Source organism: Amphibalanus amphitrite, unplaced genomic scaffold, assembly GCF_019059575.1.
Source record: "Amphibalanus amphitrite isolate SeventyFive unplaced genomic scaffold, NRLGWU_Aamphi_draft 000046F_arrow, whole genome shotgun sequence".
Taxonomy (NCBI): domain Eukaryota; kingdom Metazoa; phylum Arthropoda; class Thecostraca; order Balanomorpha; family Balanidae; genus Amphibalanus; species Amphibalanus amphitrite.
Window position 1 is genome coordinate 1,404,917 of NW_024881542.1, and position 27,979 is coordinate 1,432,895.

General features: G+C 51.9%; 1 protein-coding gene across 4 annotated transcripts in view; it reads left to right on the forward strand.

Moving 5' to 3' along the window:
- LOC122377539 (heterogeneous nuclear ribonucleoprotein K-like) overlaps positions 1 to 27,979 on the forward strand; it is a 50,065-nt gene that overhangs the window by 8,597 nt on the left and 13,489 nt on the right. Inside the window, exon 1 of one of the 4 annotated variants that reach the window (XM_043357657.1) lies at positions 25,124 to 25,189. The exons of 2 other annotated variants lie outside the window; for them this stretch is intronic. The gene's annotated coding sequence lies outside the window, so the exon portion shown is untranslated. Of the gene's footprint in view, positions 1 to 25,123; positions 25,190 to 27,979 lie in introns of those variants that run through there. One more of the 4 variants, XM_043357655.1, reaches the window with a different exon arrangement.

Below are 27,979 nucleotides of genomic sequence, written 5' to 3' on the forward strand. Positions count from 1 at the left end.
ACAAGCTCCGTTTAGCGGGGGTTGCGTTGCGTCCTTGTGAATCCTTCCATTCAAAAGGTTCGAACTAAATTTATTTTTAAAAACTGCATAGGTACATTAAAGTAGGTAGTGTACCTAGTTAATTCCAATGTCGGCGGCAGTCGCAGTCTGGCCGGCCGGCGTGCGGGCTGCGCGCGCGGCGCAGAGGAGTGGAGCACTTGTTTGCAAGTCATGAACTTTTAATAAGCTGTTCTACGACAAATAAGGACGCAGGAAGAAAGAAAAAGGAAGAGGAGACAAAGTGATAATGAGACTAACGGTAGACGGTGGCTAGTGGACAGCAAACAATATGCATAAACGCTAGAGCAGAGACAGAAGACAAAAACGGTAGACGAAATTGACAGAGACAAAGATGGCAGACCAGAGACAAGTGACAGAGATAGAGATTATAGACGAGAGACTGGCAAGGGAGAGTGAAGCATATTGCATGTCTACATTTTCAGATTAAGTCATCCTTCTTTCCCTGTTTTATTCCTTTTCGGCCCTAAGATCTATCAACAATATTCCTTAGGCATTGTGGAAATATTATGAAAGATTGAATATTTTTAACCCCAAAAATAATAAAATTTAATCCTTCAAAATTGAAAAAAACGAAATACAGGGTGTCTCAAAAGTTCGTTGACAGGCACCAGCCATGCTTTTTTTGTCAATAATTCTGAATCAACAATAAATAAACAGTCGAAATTTTGCATGGGCATTGGTAACAACCTTCCTCAAGCAGTCTCATTGTTTTCAAACGCATTCGACCCTTCATGAGCCCACAAAAAGGGTTCATCTCTGACCATGGGTCAAGCATGAAAATGGAGGTCGCAAAATCGGGTCGGCTGAGAAACTCTCTGTTTCAGGAGTAATGGGAATGATTAAGTCGGAAATGACACATGGCAAAGTGTCGGCGAGGATGAGTACAACATGATGATCATCTAATAAAAACGGTGGCTAAAATTTTTGAAGGACAAAACCATGCGAGACTAACAGCGTTTTGAACGACCCTCGTACGGCAGCAGACTCGTTCTCCGGAAAGCAGCTGAAAATGAAGGCATAACTATTGAAAACTGACAAGAAGCTCACAGACAGAGGTTACCCAGTTTCAAAAATTGCAGGTCATCGTAAAATAAAGACAAAGTATCATTTGAAATTGTTTATAACATCTAGAACGATAAATTTTTGGGGAAAATAACACGAAAATCGCCAATACCAAGGACAACTGACCCTCCAAAAGTGTCAATTAATGTAAAGTTTTATCGTACGAAGTTTCAAGAGGCAGATCTGGAGCGAATAGCTTTCTTTTGGACACAAAATCCCGACAAAACCACACGATGGACAGGTTTTGGCCGTTTACAAAGCAGAACCTCTCCTGAGGAAAACACTCCCCAACCCAGCGAAGGTCTTGGCATGGGGAATGACGAGCGTTTGGGATTTCAAAATTTGCACAATGTGTCAGATGGAACAGATGGCCGACACATTCTTCTACGATATGCTGCGAAAAATTTCCCCCGGCACTTCCCATTTGTTCAGGAATGGGGTTGTTTTGAAAAGGAAAATGGTGCTTGGGAGGTCGGCGCCAGTCATTCATGAAAGAGTTAGCGCCAGAGAAGACCTACAAAATACTCACGGATGGTGTCGATGCACGCTGTCGGCTTTCAGGGAGAAGCGGATGTTGCCGGGGAGCTCGTCAAACCTAATTCCGACGCAGAAACTGCAGGGGATTCCCTTACAAGAGCTTGAAAGCTGGTAACCTTTTATCAGCCTCCGGCAGCTGACGGAGCGACGAAAATCGTTATGGGCAAATATTTTTGGAGATACAGCAAAGGGTTTGATTTCCAACCTCCCGAATCAGTTGTCAAAGCATGCATATTTGTCTAGAGTGCACACAGACACAAAAACCTTAGATTTTTGGCCGGTTCTTATATGCTTTATGGGCATGGAAAATGTGTATACGAACTTTTGAGACACCCTGTATAACTACATATGTGGATATCCTTAACCCTCGCCGGCACATGCCATTTTCCCATCCTAGAACGCACATGGGGGGGGGGGGGTGGTTGCCACCCCCCGCGCCATTTCGTTCCTGTTGGAGATAGAGCTTAGCGGTAAAGACCAAAACGATTCTTTGGGAAGAGACGAATCCAATGATACCCAGTTTTACCTTCTCAGGTCAGTCATTGACCTTCCAGGTCAGGTCAAACTAAAAAATGTTGCTGTTTTGGGTCACCGTTTGATATCAAGTGCGCTGCTTATCATATACCGATGACGATGCCGTTTTCTGGTGCCAAGCCAGCTAGAACCTCTTTCTCGCACTACCCGACCAGGTTTTTGCTGCTGAGGTCATTTCAGGTCAAGTTAGGTCAAGGTCAATTATGTGTTTGTATGTCTGTGTGTATACTGATGTGTGCACCGATTGTTTATGTGTCCATATTACATGAAATCATGATCTGAGAAGCTTTTACCAAAAATGCAGTCAAAAAACTTCACAAAAAGCAAATTCCACTTGCCTAAAACGTAATTATCTTAGATGACCTAGGTTGACCTTGACCTTGACCTTGACATCTGTACATCGTCGAACAACATGTTCCATGATAGGTGGGAGGTAAGACTGGTAAAAAAGGCCGAAATCAAGGTGTCAAAAGCTCACAAGGCCCATAGCCAACGCAAGATGTCGAGAATTGGCCATTTGGGTCATGACATAACCTGAAAAACAAGGTCATATCTCCGAAACCAAAAGTCACAGAAACCTGAAATTTTCAGTGGACATCAAGAAAGGATAGAGGAGCAGCTATACGAAAAATCAGCCTTCTAGCTCTAAAAATGTTGAGTGCAGAGCAGAAAGACTACCTGGGGGGTGGGGGTGGCAACCACCCCCCCCCCCATGTGCGGGCGAGGGTTAATTAACCCGCGCCCTGATGGGGGGGGGCATTTTGCCCCCCCTGTGGTTTTTCTTAAATAGCGAGAAAACGGCGGCGCGCAGCGCCGCCAAACTTTGGGTACCTTACCGGACATCAATTTGACACCTTCACACAAAATTTCAAGTCACAGGTCACCTCAGGTCAGGAGTTATTGAGGTCAAACTGAGGTCATGTTCGAGTAAAAATGAGCAAAAAACATGACATCTTGAAACGCTCACCAATTCTACAGTTAACAAGCAATTTTAAAGTTCTTTATGTGGTTGTGTAGAGAGAAGACGGCGCTACAAAACTGCTATCTCGGATTTTCGAAATTTTTGGATTTTGACCCCAAAAAATCAAAAAAATTGATTTTTTTAGAAAAACTCAAAAAATTTCCAAAAATTTTCGAATTTCGAAAAAAACGGAATATATGTGATATTCCCTGCGCTCTTCGATATACATACCAAATTTTAGATCGATACCTCTTTTTTTGGCCAAGTTATAGCGAAAAAAAACTTAAAAATTGATGACGTCAAATTTTTGAACTCAATTTTTAGCAATTCTAGACCTCGTAGCGCAAAACGGAGACCACCATTGAACTCCCCGTGACGAGCTGCATCGAATCGATACCCATTTTATGCAAAAATATCAACTTTGAAATTTGACCTAATTTGACCTGACCTTGACCTGACCTTGACCTGACCTTGACCTGACCTTGACCAAAACGTGACATAAGCTGGCCCTTAAGTCTGTCTGACCCACATAATCGCATTTGTCATGTAAAATGGACCATAAAACATGTATCACACGACACTTTCATATTGTGACCCCCCAGTGACCTGACCTCTGTGACCTGACCTGGTATCAGTGACCTCAAATAGCAAAATATGTGTTTGAAGAACATTTCCCCATCGATGATTTTCAATGAAATGCATTTTACACGATTTTACAACGCATTTCTTGAAATGCCTGTAAACGGTGAAAATTTGACCTTTGACCTGACCTGTGACGTCATCGGTTTGACCGAGGTCAATGAAATTGGTTCACAAGGTAGTTCCCCGTTGGGGCTATCCAACACCGTTTACCGCTTGTCGCTATGTTGCGTGGTTCTCGAGATCTGAGGGGGGGCCAAAATGGCCCCCCCCCCCATCAGACCGCGTTGCTCGGCAGACCCCATCTGGGCGCGGGTTAAATAAGGCCGTGGAATGTCACATACGTACCTAAACAAAATCCGGTAGATTCTGTCTCGTTACTCCTTAAATGCACCATTGCCTGTAGGAAAGTAGGGCAGCGGAGAAGTTCGCTATAAATTATTGAAGATTAAATTCTTTTAATTTTGTAGGAAATAACATTCTGGAGAGCTGTAGCTAGAAGGAGTGCTTATCGTTTTATACACACATGATACACCAATCTGCATTGCATTCTTCGTCCTTATTCTCTCCGCGCGAGATACGACATATATTCACGCAAGGATACCTGCGTTAGCGTGTGTCTTGTTCCAGCCCGTAAGAGCTCCGCGTCCCTCTGAGCCCGAGCGGCGAATGACCAATGACCGGTCCCGGTGTTGCGGCGCAGTGGGCGGAGCTTAGCTGCGGCGCAACAGCTGACGCTGCAACACCATGCTAGCCTCTACCACGGCGCAGAATTTTCCGATCAATTTTTACCATTACAAGTCAATGACAAGTGCTTTTCATTTTGACATTTTGTTAAAGGGAAACTATCACCTTATTTTTATAAGATTGCACAATTCGAATTTTAGAAGTCGTTCTGTGCAGGTTTCAGACTTACTAGATTCTTCAAACACGATCTTTCGATAAATGATTCCAGAGTCGCTTGCGAGTCTAAAATAGTAGGTACGTGCGAAAAGCCTTCATGATGGCCGACGGCGAAATTGTCACCTTGAATGGCGCACTTCATACATCTATCACGCAATTTCCGAAGGCAAGCTACAACGTTATTTTTTTCAATCTAAGCCTCACGCCCGTTCCACATTTAAAGAAAGAGGCAAAAAATGATGTCAACACACAACCAAATACCTTCGTACCATACCTACCCGAACGTTAATCTCGTCAACCCGGCTTTGTTTACCTACTTTTGCGGCGTATCGATTCGCCGGGTCCAAAGCCGGGAATTCCGGCGCCAACGTTGAGTGAATGGTACTAATGTTTACTAATCTCCAAAGCTTGTCCAAAGCCTTGCTTATTCGGAAACTTTGGACATTTTTACAATACTCTACCCCATAATTACAGGAATTTCGCCGAAGTTCATTTTCGACTTAACCCTATTCCTGGCGGGCTCCGCCGGGACAAGAAACTGGCGGGGGGGGGGGGCCGATTCGGCCCTCCCCCCCTAAGATCTCAGAAACTACACATCGCAGCGACAAACGGCGAACGGCGTTTGATAGGTCGTTTAAAGATCTACAACTTTTACATAAAACATTTTCAGGTCAGGTCAATATTGAGGTCACCAGAGGTCATCAATGATAAAATGTTTTGGAATTAGTTACCTATATAACTTTTAAACTAAGAAACATAGAGACATAAAACCGATACATTTTTTGTTGCTCTCGCCGAGGCGATGCGAAATAAGTATGTGATGACCTTCACAGGTCAATTTGAAATTTGACCTGAGGTCAAGGTCAGGTCATTCATCAATGAGGTTGTGGGGTATGGTCATGCTGCATACCAAACGACGCGCCTTGACCAGGCGAGCAGTTTGGTACCACTTACAAGTCTTTAGCACCATCATGTCGTGATTTATTGACAGAAAAACGATTTATGACGTCACATGACCTCAGATGACCTTTGCCGGTGCCCCTGTCAATTAGCGGCACCAGGATCATCACCGATGAGATAATCTTCCATAATACTGAAAGAATTGGGTGGTTTTGACTCGTTTACACGAAGCAGGAGGCGTTTCAATATTTTCCCATAGGCTTGCAATGTAAAGGTCACGAGTCTGGCCTTACCTCAGGTCACAGATATGAAAATTCTGAGATATACAAATTGCACATACTGGTACCCTAACTAAAGCCTGAAAAGAAGAAATTGATCGGTCAAAAACTCTAGCTCTGGCGTGATTGCAAACTTTTCTGAGGTAGGGTCACCAAACCGCCTCTGGTGACCTGACCTGAGGTCAGATCAACTCAAAATTTTCAGAAATGTTGCGTAAAAGCCTTTAAGGAAAAGTCAGACAATTTGAGCTTCCTAGCTCAAAGCGTTTGGGAGAAATAACCGAAAACCCTCAGGGGGGGGGCTCCTGAGGCCCCCCGCCAGGAATAGGGTTCCGCTTTTTTAAGCGCCTGGCCCACTGTGAGACAGAAGCTGACGTCGTCTGGTCGGCGCTGTTCTGTATGCAGGTTGACGTCGTCTGGTCGGCGCTGTTCTGTATGCAGGTTGACGTCGTCTGGTCGGCGCTGTTCTGTATACAGGTTGACGTCGTCTGGTCGGCGCTGTTCTGTATGCAGGTTGACGTCGTCTGGTCGGCGCTGTTCTGTATGCAGGTTGACGTCGTCTGGTCGGCGCTGTTCTGTATGCAGGTTGACGTCGTCTGGTCGGCGCTGTTCTGTATGCAGGTTGACGTCGTCTGGTCGGCGCTGTTCTGTATACAGGTTGACGTCGTCTGGTCGGCGCTGTTCTGTATGCAGGTTGACGTCGTCTGGTCGGCGCTGTTCTGTATGCAGGTTGACGTCGTCTGGTCGGCGCTGTTCTGTATGCAGGTTGACGTCGTCTGGTCGGCGTTGTTCTGTATGCAGGTTGACGTCGTCTGGTCGGCGCTGTTCTGTATGCAGGTTGACGTCGTCTGGTCGGCGCTGTTCTGTATGCAGGTTGACGTCGTCTGGTCGGCGCTGTTCTGTATGCAGGTTGACGTCGTCTGGTCGGCGCTGTTCTGTATGCAGGTTGACGTCGTCTGGTCGGCGCTGTTCTGTATGCAGGTTGACGTCGTCTGGTTGGCGCTGTTTTCTACGGTTTTTTTTTTCGTTATGTATGTTGTTGGCCAGTGTCTGGTCGGAGCCACCTATCCTGCTGTGGCGCCGTGGCTGCAGGGGCTCAGGCTGCAGTGTCGGCCAGATTCTCTGGGCACCAGTAGCCGCTAAAGCGCATTCAACTCCCAACTAGCACCACCGATGGGTGCGGATTGCGGAAACATTTGCCCCGTCACCGATGGGTGCGGAGACCCGGCCCCATTACTGATGGGTGCGGAGTGCCCATCCGTATGCACGGGTAGAGGAGGGCTTGGTGACCGCCGGACCGACGTGAGTGGTCCCGGGTCCGGGTGGCTGAGCTGACCTAGTGATCCGACCCGCCGGAGAGTCGCCGCCGCCCGGACGGTATTTATACGCGCCGGCCGGCCAGCCGAGGCGCGGTGTGGCGGCGCCGCCGGCCGCGGCCGCAGTCTGTGGGCGGCACGGCCCGCTCCCGGGGCGCGTGCGGCGCGGCATGGCCAGCGGCGCCCGTGGTGCGGCGCCGGCGCTGCCGCCCGACCTGAGCCGGCCGCCGCCGGCCGTGCCGCTGGCGCCGCTCTCCGACCAGGAGCGCCAGACGTACATTCTGCAGCTGAGGGCGGCCGCCATGCTGGCCGGCAAAGGTAGGCCACCGCCGCTCGGGCGCGGGACCGAGTCCCATGTAACTGCGGCGACGGCACCACTGTGACCACAGAGAACCGCGGCTAGTGTCTATGTGCGCGAGCTACGGAATCATGTGGGGATTCCAAACTGGTCAGGTGGCGGCTCTGGCTTCCTGTGCCGATGGTTCAGTAGCTGCGGGTCGATGTGCGACGCGTTGTAGACGTGGCCGGTGTCCGCCCGATAGAAGACAGGCTCGTTACGTCACGGCGAGCGCGGCCCAATCGATGCCGGCTGAGTGCAGCACCGCGGCCGCTACCACCGCCACTCGAGCGTAGTCATGGCAACCGGCGTACACAAGACGACTGCCTGTTATGGCGCCCGACGACGGGTGCCCGTCCAGAGACCGCATTTAATTATCGATATCGGGCGGCGGACCTGGTGCCACGTCGCCTTTGTTGGGCGTCTGTCGCCGCGTGCCGTCTCCACCTCCCCTGGGTAACGGCGGCCTCCGCCGGACCGTCGCACGGTCTTGCCGAATACCAGATAAGCGCGAATTTAATGAAAAACCCGACTTTCGATAAACTGTTATTTATACCTATCAGTGGGTAGGAAATTGTCTGAAGTTATCGGATAGAACCTTATTTTTAAGCCACTTTACCATTTGAGGACTTATATCCCTGCCGAAAGTAGACCCACGCTCCGGTTCCTAAAATCGGGCTATGGTACTGATATGTCCAGGAATTTCAACGTAAATTTTACGGGAGTTTCGAGAAGATATATGAGAAAATAGCATACCTATCACCGGATAGCACAATTCATGACGAAGCTGTTTCTGCTATCATGGTAGCTTTTCAATGAATGGTTTATGAGTTTAATGAGTTAGAACAAGAGCCCTGCATATGTATCGTTCTCACGATAGTATTTAATAAAGAAGTTGAAAAATGTCAAAATGGATAAAAATGGATATGACGAATAGGGCATGGCTGAACTCTCCGCACCTTTCTGAACATAAGCGAGCAAGTTTCAGCTGCCAGTTTTTGCCTATTTGCCGTCAACTCAGCTTTGAACATGTCTAGTCGGCCGCCCTATGTGACCTGACCAAGGTCGGGGGCGGCGCGGCCGGACAGGCTCCAGCCTAATAAACTATCTCAAGCACACGAAATCGTGATTTCATGCACTCCTTGCATGGTCCGATGCTTCACTTATGCATTGTTGGTCTTACGTGACGTCATTTATGACGTCACTAGGGTAATAAGAGTTTTTCGTCAATAACTCCCGATTCAATTGAGCTAGCGAGTCGAGAAAGCCACCAATGAACTCAGAAAAACTTGCCGAATCGAATGATATGCAACATGACCTCCTTCAACCAGCTTCGTGATCTGGAGGACTCTGACCTGACCTTGACCCACAGTCAACACCTTAAGTTAACTTCAGCCGAACAAAAAGTATACCATTCGACGCGCCTGAGTGAGGCGAACATGATGATACCAAAATTGCGGCTCTGCGGCATTTTTTCGCGAAGTTATTAATAAAAAATGAATCCGCGCCTGGGTCACTTGACCTGACCTCAGAGGTCACAGGTTGGCCTGAGACCTTAAAATCGGATACCAGTCGCTGCGTCTCGTAACGGCGCACACGCTCGTTTTTTTTCCGCGGGGCTCTAGCTCCATCAGGGGCGAAACAGCGACGGAGGTCGTACCAACCCCCCCCCCCCCCTTCGGCCGGCGTGTATTTTGAAAACCAATAAGTCCGGCGAGGGGTAAGTGTCAGTTTTGGAACCAGAGAACTAGAGGTGGCAAAAGATGAAAATTTTAGGAACCAGACTCGAACCAGACCCGGCTGGACATTTCTGGAACCAGTCGGACCCGGTCTTAGTTGGAATCGGAACCAGTTGGACCCGTTCCCCAAAAGTCAATTAATACAAACTACTTGTAGGTATCATTAGTTGCATCATGTAAAGCAGCCTTTTTCCCACTGGGAATACTCATGAGCTACTGTGTGCCAAAAAACATTCACTTCATTCACTTCATATTTTGCAATAATGTGTAGTGTGCAAGATGTACCGTTTATGGTAGGACCCGGTTGGACCCGTCAGAAAATTTCCAGGAACCGGTCTGGACCCATATGGGTCCAGACTGGTTCTTTGGACCGGGTCCTCGGGTCCACATTTTGCCACCTCTACAGAGAACCATTTTCAGTGGATCCGAGCGGCGCTGGGATTAAATTCGCGCTAAACTGGTGTTCGGCCACACTGTGCGTCGGGCCGCCGCCGACCTCCCGCTCCGCATTGTGTGACAGTCGTTGCGAGCGGCTCGCTGCGGGGCCGTCCCCGTACGAGCAGTACCACCCTCCAGGCACGCCCCACCGGTGACCCCCGTCTCCGAGAACGCCGGCTTGGTTTGATGGATGGATCGGCAAAACACGGAATGCGTTTTCAACAGTACAGTGCGTTGCCTGGGTGAAAACTGGATACTAGGCAAGCAGGCGAAATAAGTCCGTGTTTTCAGATCGGATCGACTGCATTCTGCATGTGATCTGCTTTTTGCTGGAGTATCGTGCTGTGCTCGTTCTCGTGTAGGGGAGAGTGGGTTAAGATGCCCAGGTTGGGAAAGACGCCCCACCTCCTCTAGCGGCGAAACAAAGAATCGAACCTGGAAATTAATATTCTTAGCGTAAAGCGGAAGCCTGCCTTGTTAACTGCACACAAATTTGCGAAGCTCAGTGGGGCAACGGCTGGCTGGTGATTACATGTTTTTTATTTGCTGCTTTCAAAAATATTTTGGTGTCAAAACATTGTAATTTGTAAATATCAAAGAAGGTAAATCATTTTTATGTCCCTTGCTATGGTCATGATACATTAATATGCGAGTACTGTGTCCCAAACAGTTTGTTTCAGGGTGCAGTTTTATAGCTAAAAATTGTACTGATTTAATGTTACTTCGATACCTTGGGGAAAGACGCCCCCTGCCCTGATGGGGAAAGACGCCCCCCTAAATTCGTAGGCTGTCCTTCAAGCAACCCGTCAAATCATTTATTACATACTTATGATGAGAGACAAAAGCCGATCTGGGACTATAAGGAGTCCAGTACGGTCGGGTGCTCCCCATGCCGGTCTCTCGGCCCACACAGCGACTTTTGGGCGGCATCTGACTGAGAGCTCTCATGACGGCCTCTTTGGGCCCCATTATTGGCTCTAAGGCCCCTCACGACATCCTTTGAGGGCTCCCACGCTGGCTCCACGGGCCGCGCAGGCATCTGAGGTCCCCACGATGGGCTCGAGGGCCCTCAAGCATCATGAAGGCCTACAGGGTGGGCCAGAAAGATTTACCTGTTTGTTTTCAGTCCATAATTCGAAAAGTTACGAACGGATTTTAATACAATTTTGCTTGCGGCTTCTTAACCCTCGCCCGCACATGGGGGGGGGGGCACCCCCAGGTAGTTTCTCTGCTCTGCACTCATCATTTTTAGAGCTAGAAGCCTGGTTTTTCGTATAGCTGCTCCTCTATCCTTTCTTGATGTCCACTGAAAATGTCAAAATTCTGTGGTTTTTGGTTTCGGAGATATGACCTTGTTTTTCAGGTCATGTCATGACCCAAATGACCAATTCTCAACATCTTGCGTTGGCTTTGGGCACGGAATAAATAGTGTACGACAAACGATCTGTCGTAGACTATATATTCCGTGCTATGGGTCTTGTGAGCTTTTGAGTTTTGACAATGACCTCAGCAGCAAAAACCTGGCCGGATAGTGTGACAAAGAGGTTCTAGCTGGCTTGGCACCACAAAACGGCATCGCCATTGGTATATGATGAGCAGCGCACTTGATATCCAACGGTGACCCAAAACAGCAACATTTTTTAGTTTGACCTGACCTGGAAGGTCAATAACTGACTTGAGAAGGTAAAACTCCTCCCCTCCGCCATCAGACAATCCTTTGTCCAATGCGGCGTGCACCAGTGTCGTGCGGGGCTAACGACGTGATAGACCTCGCTGGCGAATTACCGAATCGCCTGTGCGGGCCCAGCGCCGCCGAGAACGCCTGTACATGCTGATAGAGGCGACAAAAGGACTAAATGCACAGACTGTGCGGGCTGTGGCTCTCTATCGACTTTCTCTAGTGCTTAATCAAAGTTATTTCAGCAAGCATTAGACGTGTTTCTTGTCCAAGCTTAAGGGCCTGTAGCAATAGTATTGATCGCTATGTTAGCTGGTTGCCAGGAGGCACAATATTTATTACAGTTTTCCCCGCCGCTGCGTTTTGTGCGGAGCCTACGAGTCATGCGGCACAGCATATCTTTAGGCGCTGACCACCAACGCCATCTATTAAGAGAACTATAACTACCAACTAGTGTGCTGAGTGCAGCGAGCTTGCTGTCAAGCTATGGATTTTAGCCACCTCGCTCCCCTCTTACCGGCATGTCTTGCAACAAACGCTGTTGCATGTGTGGGGCGGGCAACAGCGGAAGAAGTGTTGCTGTGCCCCAAGACTCCTGAAGAGGTCGTGCTGGACTTTGCCTCTGGCTCCAGCTGAAAACAGCAGCAAAAGAATGCTCGGATAAATACGGTGCGTGGAAGTTGGCATTCAAAGAATCGAGGTTCCATTCAGATGTCTGCGTTATTATGCACCTCCTTAACCCGCGCCGTGCTGGTGGCCTGAGTTTTCCGTGTGGTGCTGGAGGAGGGGCGTTTTCACGCCCCCCCCCCCCCCCCGTTTAAAGGGAGATAATGAGCTTTCTTGTTTCTTAAATAAAAATTACTCGACATCTATACTATTTCTACTGTAGTTTCTATAAAATATGAAAATTTCCTAGCACATTTTCGTATGTGAAAAATGTTTTTATTTTTGCAAAAAAGAAACAGTACTTGCAGTACTTGTAACACCCACCGAAATGCGTTGTCCTTCTCTATAAAAAAATCGCAGTATATGGCGCTTTTGTTTCAAACAGCGACGCTTGGGTTTTTGTTTATGTTATCGCCTTGTCGTTGCTTGGTTGTAAGGATTCTAATTTGAATTAGAGTTAATTCGGTTTAGAATTAATTAGATTCTAATTCGGGGGTACATAGTGCCTACTCTTCTTTGTTTCCAAGTATTATTTTGCGCCACAAATGAACGGCATGCGCCAGAAACGCAGCCAAATCTTGCGATTGCGACTACGAAATTCATTATTTTGGCCTCAGAGCCTGAAGCGAAAAATACAAGCATATTTATTTCAAAAAGACTTCAGGTTTGTCGAACGGTGTTATGAGAATTTTGATAACAGTACTGCATAAGTTTTTCAGTGATGCCGCAAAAGTGTTGTATCTATCTTCTTTTATTGTGCAGTCGGCGGGACCGATTCAAAATTGAGTCGTTGCTACTAAAATAGCAGCATATGGCGACAGATGATGAACAGGAAAAATAGTTGCGTAAATTTAGACATAAACCACCCCCAAACCATTAATATCTTTTGAAGGCACTATAGACGACCATTAACTAACTAGATGTGATGAAGATCAAATGTGAGGAATACGCTCATTTTACAAAATTACATGCAAGTACCAAAAAGTGATGTAAGTACTTATTCAACGGTCATTTTCAGCGCTCCCCGCTAACGTGACTTCAAGTTGAGATATTTGCGGCAAGGTACCGAATTGAGCAAAATGGTTTTAATTTACATTATAACTTGTTGTGTTTTGTCAGAAAATGGTCCTTACTCAGATTTTGTGGAAAAAGGTCATAATCTCCCTTTAACTCGGCTCCTGGGCCACGTAGCGACATGCGGTAAGTGGCAATGGAAAGAGCGTCAAAGAGCTCAATTTGGAGCTGCCAGGGAAAGCGTTTGTGATTATTTTCGCTGGACTGGCGGAGAAGGGATTCGTAGCGGTCTCAGCACCAGCATTGCACAATTGTACGTTTTTTTTAACATAATAACACTTGAGAGGACTTAAAAAGCAAAGCCGTCCGCGGCAGCAACCCCTCGGCGAATTCTGTCGCCGGGCGGGTGGTCACCATGTCGGCGACAAAACGACGCCAGTCGACCCGAAAACTGGCAAAATAGCTTACTCTGGCCGGGTACCTGATCTAGGATATCACGATTCGCACATTAATACGCAAAAATTCGAAAATTAAGTCGTACAAACCCTCGGGATGACCAAAATTCACGAATTAACAGCAGAATTGTTAATTGAAGCTTTTCAAAGACAATCAAAGATGGACAGAGGAGGACAGGCAGCTGGATTTGTGGTTGGGTGAGACATCTGTGAAACTGTTTCATCCGTCAAACCTGCAGAACAACTGCTCTGAGGGCTGCTGTTGCGTCCTATGTCCCGTCCGTCCCAACCTTCAAACATCCGGCAAAGGAACACATCAGTGGGTCACGAGCCCCCGGGTGGTGTCAGAATTGCGTGTAGCGCTAAAAAAGGTCACTAAAAATAAAGTATACAACCGGTGGAACATCCTCCAAGACGAGTGTCTCTGTCAAATCCACCGTGCAACGAAAGGGGCAAAATGACTGAGCGCACTTTTGTGCCTGACGCAAAGAAACTGCTCTTCGTGATTGGTGAAATCCTTACTTTCACGGCCAACAAAACGCAATACTGGTGCTGTGAGAACCTGTTTTTCTTCAGGACATACAAAGGCTGATCTGGGAAACGTTTGGGCCTCAATTCGATTAAAAATCTCCAGATGACTCCTCAGGAGACCGTCAAAAAGCTGCAAGGAGCCACCAATACCGATTACCTCACTGGACAGCTCCATAAGGTGTGGGCTGAGCTTTGGCCAACAGATCTTCACATGCTGATGGAAATCATGCCGGAACGCCTATGTCAATGCATCGCAACTAGCTAAGGATAAAGTAAAACATATTATTTATGTCACCGCCGTTTTTTTCATTACTAGAAGACGAAAAAGTATGTTCGCGTAATTACTTTCCACCCTGTACATACATACATAATGTTGCATATCAGTCGATCCGTATCGTCGGACTGAACATATATGGCGTGTTTTCACCGCTCTAACGCGTCTCTATTAAAAGTTATAGCAAAACAAAACTGCTGGTGACCTTTCATGACCTGAGCTGGCCTCAGGGGCACACAGATGGTTAACAGGTGCAATTTTCAGATTCAGTGTGTCATGTTAACCTATGAATCGATGTTTGAGAGGGTTTAGAATGACATTCGCCCAAAAGAGGCGCATTTCAATTTCCTCCCGTTGACTGGAGAGGTCGCAAAATTGACCTGACCTTAGGTCACATATCAAAAATCAAAGATATAGATTTTATGCATACTGTAGCTCTTATCATTCGCTGAAAGTTTCAAAGTGATCGTTCTGTCGGTGTAGCTACAGTGAGTCTTTGAACTTTTTCTGAGGTAAGGCCACTTGACGTGACCAGGTGACCTGACCTTAAATGACTCGGGTCTGAAATTCTTTCAACATTGCGTAAAAACATCTGGAGGACGTAAGACGCCCCCATCACGGCGCGGGTTGAGGACATACATGATTTCCGGGATTGTAATATTCCAAATGACAACAGTTCGGAGAAAAACCTTTGTATTCTATGTTCTACAGAATGGAATTTGATATACGGTTACCTTTTAGTTTCTTTTATTCAATCACCCCGTAAATATTGTGTTCGTTTTATGAAAAAGAAGGCGTAATATTTTCATAAAAAGTCGTAATATTTTCGCCGCTCACGGAATTCATTACAGAAGTGTAGTTCGTCGTCAATGCCTACCTGGACCAAACTTACGTTGTCGACGTGCAGCTTTATGGATGCCTACCGGCGGCGTTTGCGTGCCGGGCTGACGGCCCTGTGTTGGCGGTGAGTTGCCGGCCGTGCTGTTCGGAGCTCTCCCGGCCGTCGAGGAGGAAAGCTATCTGCGCCGGTGTACAGCCACATCAGTCTATCGGACAACCTGCCAGCGCAGACTGAGACCGCTAGTCAGCAGACTTCTGTCTCACTTGCACCCGGCCGCGTCGTATTATCAGCCGGTTTTATTTGGCCTTTGTCCGGTGACATAATTCTGAACACATATTACAAGGGGCCATTTTTGATTGGATGAAAAGTAACCACGTCATGTGAAACAGGGTGACGGATACGGGTCACACTTGACCGCCTCTTCATTGATTGCATTTCATGGTGTAGGTGGTATACCGTGATATAATTCAAACATTTCTTGTGAACTTCACTCCTCTGCCAACCGGCTCTACCGCGCTATTATTTTATCTCCACGATCATCTCCAGCCTCGGAAATGTTTAGGGACTCCTTTCACCATTAGGTCATCGATCGCTGTCTTCTACACCACATCGCGTGTTCTCCAAACAAAATCCACCGCTGCGAGCGGCAATGGTTTCATAGATCATGAGGCAAAAGCAAAACCTAAACCGCATTAGCCTGCTGAATTTTTGCTTTACCATATCGGCATGAGCTTGTGATGATGTTGGAATCTAGGACATTGCGTCGCCTAAGCCTTTGCGGTTTTCTCGTGGGATCTATTGACTATTTCCTGATTCTGACTCATTTCAAACCTATTCCACGTTTCCCATTTTTATGTAACTACTAACTTCATATTTATTTTTGTTTGTATAACCACCCGCGTCTTCACTTGAATTATCCTCAACTAACTGAATTCCTGTAACATTTTGTGGTTCCATGCTTATTTGCTCATCTTTGTACCTACATCCAGATTCATTCCTTAATCCTTACCGCGAAAACATATTTCTATCGCTAATTATCGAACTAAGTGAAGTGTAACGATTTAGAAGCGGCCTGGTTTTATACCGTGGAGTATATAATGACGGGCCCATGGGCCCGCGATGTACCACAGCTCTGGAACGTTCCAGTGCAGAAGGCCGTTTGCAGCGGCGACGGTAACGATCTAGGGGGCGGCTGCCATGGAGACCTGCACCAAACAGACTGGACAGGCGGCTGACACGTGCCCGCCAGCGGAGCCCCCTGGTTTTCCGTGATGCCACCGCCGGACTGGGACTACTGGGAGCGACGGGGGTCCGTGGACTGTGAGCGCCACGGCACCGGATTCAGTCAGGGCTCTGCGACGTTCTCTGCGGCGCAGGGTCGCTCCGGATGGTCTGTCCCGGCGCCGGGTCGCTCCAGATGGTCTGTCCCGGCGCCCGGTCGTTCCTAGTGGTGTCAATCGGAACTTGAATCTTCGGAATTCCGATTTTGTCCAATGTCCCATTCGGAATTCGGTTGGACAATGACAGCAGGCTTTGGACAACTTTGGACAATCGCGCCTTGCCACACCTCAACATTTTTATAAAGTAATCGTGTTTAACATTGCTTGGCTATAAGAAAGCTCAGCTTTCGATATGATTACCACTTTTGAGCTGGTAACGATATTAAAAGCAAATTAGATAATACGTTAACGCTTGGCGTCAGAGGTGCAACCGGCCCCCCCCCCCCCCCGTTTCCTGGAGGTGCCTGGCATATGAGGGAGCCGGCCACGAGGGTGCGGGCGCCAATTGGAGGCTAGATAAGCGCCAGCGGTCGGGTAAGCAAATACAGCCCGCCCGGCCTGGCGAGGACACTGCGCCGGCCGCCGGGCGCCTCCAGTGCGTGAGTGGCACGTCAGACGGCGGCCGCTCATGTTTTTCGTTTTTTTTTCTTCTTATTTTTCCTTTGTCTCCTTCCGTCAACTCCGGCGTCTTTCAGCTAGGGAGAGCTGGAACACACGCAATAGGAGCTGGTGGAGGTCGAGGCCGCAACGGTGTTGAGTGTAAACTATTGCGTAGATGTCGGACATCTTTGGACAAATGGCTGGCTTGGACATTTTTGGACGGACAGTCGACGTAAGTATTGAACATTGGACGTACATTGGACATATGTTTTCTGAAATTGACATCACTAGCTCCGGATGGTCTCTCCCGGCGCCCGGTCGCTCCGGATAGTCTGTCCCGGCGCCCGGTTGCTCTGGATGGTCTCTTTCTGTGCCGGGTCGCTCCGGATGGTCTCTCCCGGCGCCGGGTCGCTCCGGATGGTCTGTCCCGGCGCCCGGTTGCTCCGGATGGTCTGTCCCGGCGCCCGGTTGCTCCGGATGGTCTCTTTCGGTGACGTACCATACGCCATCACTTCCCCCAGCACCGTCCCAAATTGTCGGTGTGGGAAATCCTCCCGATTGAGACGGGTGCGCGCAGTCGCGTGAGTAACATTGGCACCCCTGCGGTGTGGATCTGCGGTGTATTGCGTCTCGATGACTCATTCTAACTCCATCATGGACCGGAAGACCTATTTAGCTCGTTCCCAGCGTTACTAGTACCTTTGAGTCTATTTTTATAGTTTTCAGTCGGCTGGTTAGCTGGAAGCTAGTTCGCCCTCTGTTGCATCTGGAGGGGATGTTTGCAGTGCTGGAAGTTTGTCTCCCTTTCTTCGCTAGGCAACCAAAAGACCGTGAGCAACCGACGTCAGACGCCGCGGAATTAGCTGAGTCGTCCCCTATTTTAGCTGACCAAGTGAACGTTGACCTCGACTGCTTGTTGACTTTGACGTGCCTTTATTTGTTTGTTTGTTTGTTTGTTTGTTTGTTTTGTTGCATTAGGATCTTTCGGTCTAATGAGACCCTTTCAGAGCCGAAAGGATGCTAGGAATTAGGGGGAGACATTGGACTGGGCGGGCACCCTGGTGCTCTGCCAAGGCTGAGCCCATCAGGTGGACACTGGCCAGGTCACCCAGCCCCGCTAACGGTCATGACCGCACCCGGCTACGGGCCTGCTCCTGGGCCCTGTTTCACGGCTGGACACTATGTACCTGACGCCATAGAGATCTTATATACAAAGATCTCTATGCCTGACGCTACTGGTATCGTGGTATTGGATTTCCATAGAGTTGATGTTTCTGAGTTGGCGTCAGGTAGCGTCAAGCTGTGAAACAAGGCCCAGGTATGGAGCTATCCGCTTGGGATAAAAGTGACTCTCTGGGCCGGATCAGGGGCTTGAGGCGTGGACTGTGGAGGAGAAGTATCCTGATGATTATCCTGATAATGGGAACGACGACAGACAGAGAGACGCACGACGCACTCTTCGACGGAACAGAGGGCTTTGATCATTTGATGTTCCCCTGGGCCCTGAACACCAATATTTTAACTAAATTAACAACTAGTTGTTTGCAGAATATAGTTTAGCTCGGAAGTGGGGGCGCAATGTCATTTCTGCATGTTTTCCTATAATATTTTTGCTTCTTTCGCCGTAGCGAACATTTTATTCTGCTTTTGCTTGATTTTTCAAGGTGGTTTAAGAAATAGTATTAACTCTAAGCTAGGATGTATCTTATATCCAATTTATCTTCTCTATCATTTTTTCTAATACATTTATTTTATGAGGCATTTACTTCATTTTGTTACTTGCACGTTGATTAACTAAAAAAGCGCATACCTTACGTTATGCCATAAATTGTTTTGTTGTTGTCCTTTTTATCAGATAAGTAGGTAGGTAGGTAGGTAGTTATACCTAACGAGCAGGATATCGGAGCAGCCCAGTGCTATATTCCGGCTTCTCTATCCTCCCAATGCAATGACCTACCACGGCCGTCATTCCATTCTGTTCTGCGGGACGATCGAGCCGGCGGCCAGCCGTGCCGGGACCAGCCGCGCCGGGCCGGCCGGCAGCGCAGCTCCGCACCGACAGTGGGACCGCCCCGTCCTGAGCCCACCTGGCGCTGACACCTGCCTAATGCCGAGCACGCCGGCTAATTAATTAGACGGAGCAGCGCCACGGTTCCACGGGCAGGGGTCAGTGCGGCCACAGTCGGCGGCCTTGCGCCCTCCACCCACCCTCTCCACAGCCACCCAGTCTTCTCACGCACCTATCTCCCTAGCCTACGACTGTCTGCCTCCAGTCTCCTCAGATTCCCGCTTTATTTGTCTGTTCGCCCTCTTTTCTCCCGATGGTGCTACTTCTCCCCGCCGACCAGCCTTGCTGCCGCCCGGGGACCGTGGGCGCGCCGGTCGCCGCAGTGCGCCGTTTGAGCGGCCGCCGGCCGCTGACCGCTGATTGGAAACAGAAATTTACCCTCTTCTTGTGCACCGAGAAATGATTCATTTCTCCCAACACTGGATTGCAAGTCTTCGGCGCGCGGCCTCAGAGTCGTGCAGAAATAGTCTTGAAATAACAACTCAAGCTGTACGCTTATTTACATTGGCGTGCTGCAGTTGCCAGTTACTGTTGCCCAACACCGGCATTGTTGTCCGGCGGGAGGCTATGGTGTATTGCAACATGGGTCTGCCCGATCGACGTGTTAATCTTGGTTTTTCCAACAAACGACATCCCTGAGCCTTTTGTCTGATTGCGTTCAGTGTCCTTGTCTCCCATTTTGTGTTCAGCAGGTGGTATTTCACGCAGAAAATGCTAGCTTGTTAGTGCATGTCGCCACATGGAGACTCTTTTGAATATTATTTCGTCGTGTTTATTCCCTCTCTTTCTCCTGTTCCTGTCCGTCAAGGTGCTGACTCATCGGCTGTGTGCTCGGTTTACGACTTAGCGAGAACATGGAGCGCTACCGTATTCGTTTCTGAGCTAGAAATTTGTGATCATCGCCATTCGTCACTGTTCGACGGGGTTTGGCACTTGCTGGCTGTTTATGCGGGCTCGAACGGCTGAGTACTCGTAGCTAATCTACTGTAGCTGATCTAGCTATTTGACTCCCGACCCGGAGTGTGTGACTCCCCGTCCCGCCGCCGGTGGTGCGGCAGCCGTGCCGCCGATTCATATCCGTCCGACGCGCTGTTGTCGCCGGCGTGCAGTGTCGTTTGTCTGGTCGGAGAGCCGTCGGGCGGACACGGCCGACAGGTCTGACCAGACGGGCGAACACTGCCGACAGGTCTGACCAGACGGGCAGAGGCGGCCGACAGGTCTGACCAGACGGGCGGAGGCGGCCGACAGGTCTGACCAGACGGGCGGACACGGCCGACAGGTCTGACCAGACGGGTGGAGGCGGCCGACAGGTCGGACCAGACGGGCGGAGACGGCCGACAGGTCTGACCAGACGGGCGGACACGGCCGACAGGTCTGACCAGACGGGCAGAGGCGGCCGACAGGTCTGACCAGACGGGCATAGGCGGCCGACAGGTCTGACCAGACGGGCGGAGGCGGCCGACAGGTCGGACCAGACGGGCGGAGGCGGCCGACAGGTCTGACCAGACGGGCGGACACGGCCGACAGGTCTGACCAGACGGGCAGAGGCGGCCGACAGGTCTGACCAGACGGGCGGACACGGCCGACAGGTCTGACCAGACGGGCGGACACGGCCGACAGGTCTGACCAGACGGGCGGACACGGCCGACAGGTCTGACCAGACGGGCATAGGCGGCCGACAGGTCTGACCAGACGGGCGGAGACGGCCGACAGGTCTGACCAGACGGGCGGAGGCGCCGCCCCGCAGTGGGCTGCTGGTCTCGCGGTGGCTCATGAAGGAGCCGCGGGTCTGACACGCGGTGCCGCCGGTGGTGGCGGTAGCTGCCGCAGGGCCGCCGGTGGTGGCTGGACCGCGTCTGGTGTGAGGAGGGGATGCTCCCAGCGCCGGTGGGCTGGGGACGGCGTTTTCAGTGCGACTGTCCCCGGCGTCCGGTCCGGCATCGGTCGTCGGACGCTCGTGGTAGACACACGTGGCTGGCGGGCGGGGTTACGTCAGCCGCCCCGCCCCGCCCCTGTGCCTGCGTCGGAAATAGCTCGCCCTCCCCTCCGTTCGGTAGGCGCGATCGCCTCCGGCTCCGGCAGCGCACATACCTCATAATGGACGGCTAGGAATGTCTGCTGACAGCACGGGTACGGCAGGCGGCCGAGGCCCCGAGAGGCGAGCGGACCGTTTGCAGCGGCCGAGGCAAGATCTCCCAAGTGCGCCGTTGACGTCCGGATTCATCCGCCAAGGCGTCCATCGGCAGGTCCGTCATCCGTTCGTCGTCTGTCGCTGTCTGGACGTCATCCGTCCGGTTTGTGATATATTCGGAGCGCGTCTGGCGGCTCGTCAATGGCTGACTAGTGACTATGGCGAGGGAACCAAAAATGGCAGCCGCTGAGGTCTCATCTTGAGGCGACTGTTTATCTCGACACCATCAGTTATCAGTGGCTGCGACTGTATTGGAGCGATCTTGATATTGAGTAATGTTGAATGCTCCGGTGAAAGAGCGAGCTGAATTGAGATCGCTGCGCGTGAAAGAGCGAGCTGAATTGAGGTCGCTGCGCTGAGATGAATGTCTGGTCCGTCGGTACGTCGTAGTGGCGCGCTGAAGCCATCGGACGTTTGGTGATATTGGCTGGAGCGTAGGGCCTTTCAAAAGCCGGGATGACAGAAATGTATTAATGAAATGAGTCTCCGTGTCTCGCTCATTGCGCGGCGGTCTGCTGTGCCTGGCAGAGAGTCTGCAGCGGGCCCCTCGTGACGCCGTATTTATTTCTGCCCCGCGCCGCCTACCCGGCCGGTACAGAGGCGCCGTTTCCGAGCCCGCTTTGATGCTCCCCGTCCACCGCTCGGGGAGGCGGCAGCTGCTGCAAACAGGCTGGTGCAGTCCGATGACGGGCGCTCGACACGGACCGATCATCGGTGATGCCGCGACCGCTGCGCCACATGGCTCGATCTGCCGTGCTTGTGTTGGCCGGGGCGGCGGAGGTTCTGAGTCAGTGTGCCGTGTGTATTTACTGCCGCGGCAGAGAGTGCCGTGAGTGGAGTGTGGGCGCCCGTAGTCCTCCCTCCAGTCTGATCGAACGGCCGGCTGACGGCAGATGACGAAGGGCAGACGGCTGACGGTGACCTACCGATTATCACACAAAGTAGGCGGTAGCGGACGGTGAACGCTTACGGCGCGAGGTATATTGGAAACAAGTATAGGTGGCCGTCCACTGGTTCAGCGCCTATCGCGCGCTGAAAAGTTCAATTATTTCAACTCGTCAGGGCGTAATTCGGCGCCGACCAGCCGACGAATAAACTGACTGCGCTTCATCGCGCCTTAGGCGCTGAGGCCTGAGTGGCAGTCAGCGCGCAGGCGATGGGCTCCAATGTTAAATTCAGCGCGTAAATGTGCGCGCCTAACCAGTGGACGGCGACCTTAACTGTGTATACCAATCAGCTGGCCAGACACGGTGCCCGGTCACTGGAGGTCTCCTGGACGGTCCGCGGCGGACCGGTGATGCCAGGACGGCTGTGTCTGCTCTGGCCCATCGGGTCGGCGGCAGACAGCGGGCGACTGCCGGCGAGCCGCGGGCGACGCACCACGGCTGACGGCGCCCCAGCCCCTCCGCCGGTACGGTGACAGTTGTCGCACGGACGCTCACCGCTACATTAGTGGCGCGGCTTGACAAACGCGGCGTGTTTGGGTGCGACGCGGGGCGTGCGGCCGCCCGCCGCCGGGCTGTCGGCCAGCGTCCTACGACAGGGCCGCGACTCCCAGGGCAGGCTCCGGTGGAGGTCCCTGGATGCCGATACTGGGGTGTTGGGTGCAGGTCATTTTATCAATGTTTCTGACAGCTTCCGGTCCGACGTTTCTACAAAGAAGCCTTGTTATCTCAGCATCGCGCGGCAGAATATCCGCGCTCTCAGGCCGTCCGTGGGCCGAGTCGTCTCCCGCGGAGATCCGTGTGCTCGCTGACAGCCACTGGCGCGTGTCGTACGGACACGGTCGGACAGCGTCCAGGCGGCAGCCGCCCAGACCTGCGCTGGCGGCGGGCTTTTCGACCGGCACGGCAGGCGCCATAGTGGAGCGAATTCAATGCAGAATCTACAATAGACGAATCGATTCTATATAGACGCCTTGGTTTCGAGATGGGGCAGTGGAGGGTGTTCCTGCCGGTGTGGGACACGGCCACTTGCCTTGTTAGTGCCTGGGCGGGCACCACGCGCGGGCGGAGAGGCTTGTGTCTGTGTGCGTGCGTGAGGCGAGGGCGGCAGGCGCTGGTCATGTATCAGCGCCACTGGCAGCCGCGGTTTTCCGCCGGGCGCGCTCCCCGAGCCGGGCGCGCCGGCCGGGCGCCGAACCCGATCCGTCGCCTCTCGGAGCTCGCCAAATCGGCTGATTGTGGCCGCTTTTTGCACCGGCCGGCCGTCGGAAGTGGAGTTTACTGGCGTGTTTTTGTTTGGTTGGGTTCCGCGCTGATTTTCGCCCCTGTGTTCTGGCGTGTGCTGTTTGTTTTTGCAGATGCCCATGGGTGAGCGATGGTAGTCATCTGTCTTGCCTGTCCCATCCTCAGTCGGCATCCCGATGATTCTCCGCACCCACAGCGCGTCTGCCGCATTCTGGTTTGTTTCTTCCCTAGCCGTGCGTGGGCGGCTGGCATGATCGTGTATCCAGGACGTGACGTTAACGCTTCTATACATATGAAATAAATGGTGGGCCGTGGAGATGAAAATAAATGGTGATGTCGGATTCCTCTCTGACCCGACAGCAGCCATCTGAGATGACGCGGCCTACTCTGGGGACGGGGAAGGTCCTCACTCGGTCGTTCGGTGGGTTCATTGGGCTGTCCGTCTGTCAGTCGGCTCGTCTGCCGGGCGCGGTGACGCGTCGTTGGGGCGCTGATGCACTGGCGAGAGACGCGGCCCGACGGCTATTTGCGTCCGGCGTGGCGGTCGTCGCTCGTCCGTGGCTGCTGTTGGCCCGGCAATGTCCGCTCCTCGGCGGCGTCACCCCCGCTCCGGACACCCTGCTGAGCCCCGGGGACCACTGCACTGGGGTGGATGGTACGACTCTCCCTCGACAGGAGCACTGGGAGCGGCCACCGCGACTGTCCGCCGCGCACGACACGTGTCCCGGAGCCGGCGGAGGTGCCCCTGCTCCGGCCGTCCCACCCCGCCACCCGCCCCGAGCCAGTGGAACGGACCGTGAAACGAGCGACGTGACGGCCCGACAACGGCGCCGGCCCCGCGGTACGCCACTGGCGAGGCTTGCTCAAGATTCAATATTATTTTTCGCAATTTGTTTTCTGTGCCATATTCAACATTCATTTACTGTGGTTAGCTAACGGCATTCCGGATTCCGTTGACTGCTCACTACTCGGTGCTCGGTGCTCTCGTTGGCCGCGGGCGGTACACTATGCCTGTAGTGGTAGACTGTTCCGCAGGACACGTGTGTGATGCGGTACAGTGGCCGTCCAGGCACTCCAGTCTCCAACGGTCCTGGCTCATTGGGAAGTGAGGACAGCTGGCAGAGATGAACTAAACTCGACGAGACGGTCACATAAGATAGAGGAGAGAGGAGGGAGAGCATCGGAGCAGTGTCTGACGCGTTGCTCCTCAAGGCTGGCCGCCGCCCGGATGCGACGCGGTCGTGTTCCTCTCCAAGTTCGCCGGTTTAATCAGGAAATGGTGGCTGTGTCGCGCGACGCCGGCTTACGGCCCAGAGCGGAGCGGGACCGGCCGGAATGTCAATCAGTCCGGCTGGGCGGCGGCAGCCCGGTCCGCCGGCGGTGGCGCGGAGGTGGCCAGGCGCTCCTGTCTCTCCGTCTCCGCGGCTGGCGCCGTCGCGAGGACGAGCCGGGCAGAAATCGGCCGCACGCCCGTGCTTCATGACTGGTGGCTATCACCATGGCAACCGTTTCAACACGCAAACATGGACACGGCGTGGGCCGGTGGCCCAATGGCGGCCGGCCACGACGCGGTCGATCCGGCGCCGTGTTTGTCGACTTGTTGCCGTCCGACGCGGCGGCCACAGTGCCTGCGACCGGTGCTGGGGCGGCGGCCGCACTGCGGCCCGGGCCCGTCCCGCCATCGGCCAGCTCCCGGAGGTAGGCTCCGCCGCGCCGGTCAGACGCACTCCCAGACGCTGGTGCCTCTGTCCCGCTGACGGAGACGAATCGAGACGATTGTGTCCTGGTGTCGGCTCCCATCCGTTGTGATGTTATTATCCCGTCCAGTCCCGGGTCGTTTTGCACTGCTGTCTGCGGTCCTTTCCGTCTGATTCGTTCGTCTGCCGTCTCGTCTCGTCTCGTCTCGTCTCGTCCCCGCTGTATACGCCCCGTGGCTGTTCGATAGTTTCTGGTCGCGCGCTGGGCTGACACGCACGTGCTGTAGTCACACCAGGCCGTCAGTTTTTGTGTCGTCTCCCAGCAGCTCTTGGCACAGACGCTAATCAAAATAACCCGCCTGCTCTCAGATGCAGCCAGTCAACACAAAAATGTCGCGGAAGGTGCGAAAATATGGGACGCTAGTGTTTATTGTAGTCTGTCACATTGCGACTGTCCGTTAAATTTATTTCGTTCTTGGAGTGACCGATGGCTGGTTTAAAGTTTTGATTCATTTTTATCTCGCTATATGCGTATCCTTTTTTTAGAAACTGGAGAACAGAAGAACCTTGCACATAATTAAAGGGACCCTCCCACCTTAACATTAGATTTGAGTTGAGATAGCCAAAATGGGGTCCCTGGCTCACAATTACCGGTTTCGGCACTCACAACATCGAGAAATGCCTTAAATCGGAAATATTGAATTTCAAAATTGCAGCATTTTGATTCAGAGGGGCTAATGCATAGGAATACCCCTCTGAATGTGTGACGTCAGCGCAGATATCTAACGATTTTTAAATGTTTGACTAAAACGTTTTGTAGCACGCGATGGTATATGCTGCTTTGCGCGCAACAAATGCCGCACTTTCAAATAAAGTCGCCAGGAACAGCGGAGATCCCAAAAAGTAAACAAAAGTAAAAGTCTAATATCTTGAAAACCGGTGAATATTTTTCGATGAAATTTGGTAGATATTTGTTTTTGCTCTTTCTGAACCGAGCGACATCACTTTTATGCCAATTCATTAACTTTTTGAAGGTGGGAGGGTCCCTTTAAACGAAGTGTACTCTGCCCTCTGGAATCCGATTGGTTATTACGAGCGAGCGAGCGCAGCGAGCGAAGTGAGTCTTTTCAATATAACGGAGAAATCTCAGTATGAGCGGCCCGGCCCGGCCTGTAACGCTTTTGAGAGGCTTATATCTCAGCAACTGCTGGACCGATTGGACTGCGGTCTTTTTTGTTGGGTAGCCCCATCCCTTCTACCCCGTAATTGACTACTTTTGATACATCTCAATGACCGTCGTGGCACGTGCCACGTGAAAAGTCAAGGGTGTTCAAGCTGTTTTGCAAAAGAAGTGATTTTGAGAGGCCCATATCTCAGCAGCCGCTTGGGCGGTTGTCTTGCGGTAATTTTTGTAGGGTAGCTGCATCCCTTCTACCCAAAATAGGATACTCTCGATGCATGTGGGTCACCCCCAGTGCACGTGCAAAATACAACAATAAGAGGTGCCAAATTTGTTCCCATTTCAGTAACTCGGTAATTACTGGGGCGATTTCGCTGAAACTTGGCATACAGGTAGGCACCCACCAGGCAATGCATTCCCATGTGTTGCGGTTAGGGTGCTACTGCACGTGCGCACGTGCAGGGGGCGTTTCCAGATCTCGAGAACGGCTGGGCCGATTGCGCTCAAATTTGGTACACGGTTGGGGACCAGTTAGTAGGGTGCCGTGCAAAAGTCATTTTAGACCCCGTTTGCACGTGCGCACGTGCAGAATGCCGCTTCCAGATCTCAGGAACGGCTGGGCCGATTGCGTTCAAATTTGGTACACCGCTAGCGACCAGTTAGAAGGGTGCTTTGCGCAAGCCCGTTGGAAGCACCCTCTCGCTCTTCCGCACGTGCAGGGCTCACTATCTCGCTCGCTCGTTCTTCGCCCAAAAGGCGTTTTACTGGTGGTTATACTCCAAAAGCCCAGTGACTGAAGATCTCGTTCGTTTCTTAAGCGTTTTGTCATTTTCTACCCAAATATGCGACTGACCTGACTGGTATATAGTGCACCTAGCAACTTGGTGTAGTTCTAAGTGCGAAACGATGCCAATGTTGTGTTTTTTCTTTTCTCTTTGGAAAGCCAATTTTGGTGGTCGCGCTCATCCCCTTGCAGTGTTTTCTCCGTTCCTACCGACGACCCCGCCTGTGCGTCCCTCCATTGCTCCCGTGCTGTGGCTTCGCGTCCCCCGTTACTCCCATGCTGTGGCTGCGCGCCCCTCCGTTGCTCCCTGCTGGAGCTGTGCGGCGCGTCCTTGCAGGGCCGGTCGACTGCGGTGGCCGCTCCCCCGCGGGCGTCGCGCGCCGATATCGACAGCCGCGCGCCTCTATCGATTCCGCCGCGCCGGCCGACGTCAGCGGTAGGCGCGCGGCGCGCCGCTCGGACCGCGGCGCCGGCAGTGGCGGTGACCGCCGGCGGCAGCAGTGGCCAGTGGCGGTGACCGCCGGCGGCGCGGCTGGGATGTCCTCCGACAGGGCCGGCCGCCAGTGACGTGTGTGTGTGTGTGTGTGTGACCGAGCGGCCATCGCCAGGCGCACTGGTGGTGGGTGTCTGGGCGGCCGCCGCCGTGGGCCGCTCCGGGTGCCCTCTGTCCTGGTGGGAGTGGTGGCTGGGTGGATGGCGTGTCGGTACGAGGTGGGGGGCCTCGGTGGCAATATTGGAAACACCTCAAATTTTGGAGATTTGGTACGCTCAAGCGAAATGTGACATGCACGTGTGGCCCCTAGCCCCTCAGTTGTTTTCGAGCCACA